Genomic DNA, 4,428 nt, shown 5'->3' with positions numbered 1-4,428 from the left:
ATCTATCTATCTATCTATCTATCTATCTATCTATCTATCTATCTATCTATCTATCTATCTATCTATCTATCTATCTATCTATCTATCTGTCCCACTCTCTCGCTCTCTCTTTCTCCGTATCTCTTTCACTCTCTCTCTCTCTTTCTCTCGCTCTCTCTCTCTTTATCTCTATCTATCTATCTATCTATCTATCTATCTATCTATCTATCTATCTATCTATCTATCTATCTATCTATCTATCCATTTCTTTCTGACCCTCGCTTGTCGTTTACCGGAAGCCAGCATTCATTTCTCTCAGTTGTGATAACTGATTTGAAATACAGCGTAAATCTGGAAAACTATTTCATCAGTAATTCTTGGTAAGATTTGGGTTCCGAACACAAAGCTCTTCTTTGAATAGATCTTACGGGCTTTTTTTCTTCTCCTGCTCTTTCATGGTTCGTAAGAGACAGACGTAATCATGCAACAGTCAAACCGTAGTGGTCATAAAGCTAGAATGATTATATATTCTCTTTTCTCTATACAAATGCTTCGGTCAACATTTATAGACTGAATTTAATAAAATGTTAATGCATGAAGTTGTGGATGAAAAAGCTACTGCTTAAAATCGGGATTGTTACCTTTTAGCAGTGTGCTGATTATTACTCCAAAACAAAAATGCATAAATTATGTTCGCTTTACGCTCATAGGCTAATCTTATCAGTATCCACATTATGGAAAAATCTTTCGTCCAAATAATAAGCTTTGAATTATTTGCGTAAGCATCAATTGTGTCTAGATCTATGTGAGAATAAAAGGTAGGCGTACCAGCAGTGTGTTTTATGGTGCGACGAAGGGTGAATGGGCAGCGGTTGTGTACGTTTTTCACTGTAGCAGACTTAAGGTGATAGAGAGAGACTTTGCACAACGAGTTCATGTAAGTCTCCAGGTACTATGGATTATAGGAACTTACTCAAAGTATACATAAAGAGAAATTGTGCGCTAAACGCCTGTCTTTTGTGCGTATTCGGCCCAACGTGCTGTTTTCTGAAATAGAGACTGAATGAAAATCTTCAAAATATGTTGCCTTTGTGTCTTAGAATCAATATAAATTATTATGCAAGAATCAGTATAAATTACCATGCTTGGGCATTTCCTAGATATATCTCTATTTATTTAAATAGCTCAGAAAGTCATGATTAAGCTTTTACGGTAACAACAACAAGACCATACAAATTGCATTTACCATCATTATGGCACAGACTGCAGTTCTAATTGCGGGCAACATCGAGAAATGTATTTCAAGACTGCCGCTCCAGTGAAATGTACTATTGTCTCTCGAAACGAACGGATACTACTGAACACAGCCTTCGAATTGTTCTTAAAAAGCCAACAGGATCGTTTGTCGTTGATAGAATGTAAGGGGGCTCTCGTGGCCTAGAGGTTAAGGTATTGGCCTCGAAAAATGTTCTTCTCTAAAATTGTCTCCTTTCACCTCCTTTCCTGCTCATTAGCAATGTTCTGTTGTCTGCTTTCATTTCCTTTTTCTGCACCCACCCCCTCACCTCCTTTGCCCCCTTCTCTGGGCTCCTGACTCTTTCTGCAGCCTTTCTACTGCTACTCCTTGGCTCCTCCTTACTGCTGTCTTTCTGCCACACCCCTGATCTTCTGGTAGGAAAGATCTACACCTAGCCTTCTCGTACAAGGGCGAAAAATCTCGGAGAGCCCGTGTGCAAGTTGCGCACGTTAAAGATCCCTTGGGGGTCTAAAATCGATAAGAGTAGGCTTCGGCCGCCACTGGGGCAAAATTCAAAATTTCTTACCAACTGAAAATATTAGGTGTGTCCCGCGCTCTCCTATGACCTTATGCAGTTGCGAGCGCCGTAAAACACTTTACGAAAACAAAAACAAATAGAATGTAAACGCCTTACAATAGTACTTGGTCCTCTGTCAAAAAGAAAGAAGGAAATGTTCCATGGAGAAGGAAAAAACCAATTACACCACTCGTGAGCTTGTTAACTAACCCTGCCACAGCAGCCGGACTGCACTCCACGAAACAAACATCTTGATGTTAATGAACACTGCGAACTTATAACTCTTTTCTACTTTATTCCAGAATGGACAACCACGTAAATCTGTCTATTACGAAGCCATACAAAGAAGAGACTCACATTTTCACTGACAGAGAGGAGCACTTGGTGGGAAAGTGCTTGCTCTCAGTTCCGAAAAAACTTGATGAGCAAAACAGTAAAGAAAAAATGCCACAAACTGACAGAGCATCGGAGTATGGGAATGAAGGTATCACCAAAGATAGTGAATAACAAGATGGGCCACTCAGCCAAAAAAGTGTCCGCAGGAAGTATGCTCTTTGCTTCAGATGGCGCTGCAGTCTGTTTTGAAGCTCTCTTTCGTTTTTCCAGAAGAAGAATAGGAATAGCACCTCCTTGCGTGCGCAGATCGACTGCTGTTCATCAGCAGTTCGGGTACGTTCAGTGCGGAGTTTTAGTGGGTTTTTTTATTTTAATGACCTCTCGCCTTTCATTCTAAAGTCAAATTAAACGAAGAAAACCATCACCCTTTCCTCCGGAAGAGGTTTTTTGTCAGCGTAACCATTTTAAAAAAGCGTTCTTCCAAAATTTATCCCAAAACTTGCTAGTTTCACTTTGATTTTTTAAAAACTCAAGTAGGGTAACTCTGTTCGCAAAGAGTGCGCTTTTGTGAAGAGGGCGCCACCAAATTTTGAGGACACTTTTTTAATTGGCTCAAAGAGAGAAGTGGCCCATCTTGTTATGTACTATCATTGGTATCACAAACATATTTGGCTGCAGGACTCAATTTATTAAGAAATTCAAACTTTTTAAAATCCCGTTGTGGAGTCAGTTGCAAAAAAAGAAAGAAATATATACGACATACATGGTCTTGATATCAGCTTTTAAAATATCCCCCCCCCCCCTCTCTCTCTCTCTCTCTCTCTCTCTCTCTCTCTCTCTCTCTCTCTCTCTCTCTCTCCCCACACACACACATGCACACACAATACACAGCTATACTTATTGAATTTAGAAAATAAAAATATTTTAAGAATGTGTTTTACTCGGAAATACTGTTGCATTCTAGTGTCGTATACCTGCTACGCGTCACTCTTTTCCATAATTATGTCACTTTTCAGGGTACGTGTCGTCCTCTTTGGTCACTGTAGAACTTGACCATGAAGGAAATTCTTGTACAAAAGCTGTTGGGCGCCTGGAACAAACCGTGGCAAGAACTTTGGACAAGTACAGACAGACTTTGACCTTTGCCACAAAAGTCCTTGTTCTTCTGTTATATTTTATGTACTTTGCATATTGCATGCACTACCGGTGAGGAGACAGACGAAAAAAATTATGCTCTTCTTTCTAACCACTATCTGTTTGCTGTGGTGTGTTCTAGTTTAATTTGTCTTTTATTTGTGTCTGTTTTATATTGAATTTTTATTTGTTTATTCATCCTAAATATTCTGATTATTATGCCTGTCAGAACACGAAGTTCGAGTAGAAACATAAGTATCCTTTAATCCCTTTAGTAATCCATAGTAAAGACCGATTTAAGGGTAATGGGATTTTCAACATTTTTAGATTATCACAATAGGAATAACGAAACTGCAGGAAAATTCAAAACACTTTTTTTCAAGAATGCATGATACTCAAATTAATCATATTTGTTAAATAATTGATTATGAACGAAAGTTGATAAATTTCGAGATTTAAAAAAAAAAATAAACGATTTGAGGACAGACAGCCATGAGTCAAATTACAGGACATTGAGCATATTAGGACAACATTTGAGTATGCTATGAATGTAGTACTAGGTCAATATTTGAGTGTATTATGCATCTAGTTTGGTTCTATAAATCCACGGCTGTTCCTCTTCCTTTTTCATTCCATCAGTTTCGCGTTCATTCTCACATCGCCTGAAAGTCGCACGCCTCTTTCTTTGAAGGCCCAAAATGAATCACCGGTGCCCTTCCTCTTTTTGAGAAAACGTTTTCTGGTATTCTTGCGTATTGCTGAGCCATACGAATGTAGCTAAAACTATCATTAAGTTTTACTGTCGTGATACTGGAACGTATTTACTTTCGTGTAAAACTGCCTGATTCGAAAGCAAGACATGTCATTATATTTTTACTTTCCAGATTTGGTGACGAGGGCTCGTATGTCCTGCTCGTCGTCACTTTATTTCTGTTGTGTGTCATGCTAAAGAAGGTGGTCAGATTTTCCTGTCCCAATCTAAGTCTGAAGGGGCAACTAAAGCAGTTTGCGAAGTCCTCACATTACCGACGGTTTCGAATCTTCATGAGATAGTAAGTTTGCCAACAAATGTTTGGTTCCTTGACTTCAAGGTACTTGAGAAAAATAGGAGGGTATGTTTTGGAGTGTGTGTGTGTGTGTGTGTGTGTGTGTGTGTGTGTGTGTG

This window comes from Aplysia californica, unplaced genomic scaffold (genome assembly GCF_000002075.1).
Source record: "Aplysia californica isolate F4 #8 unplaced genomic scaffold, AplCal3.0 scaffold00078, whole genome shotgun sequence".
Classification (NCBI taxonomy): domain Eukaryota; kingdom Metazoa; phylum Mollusca; class Gastropoda; order Aplysiida; family Aplysiidae; genus Aplysia; species Aplysia californica.
The sequence above is the reverse complement of the archived record's forward strand: the minus strand, read 5'-3'. Positions refer to the sequence as shown.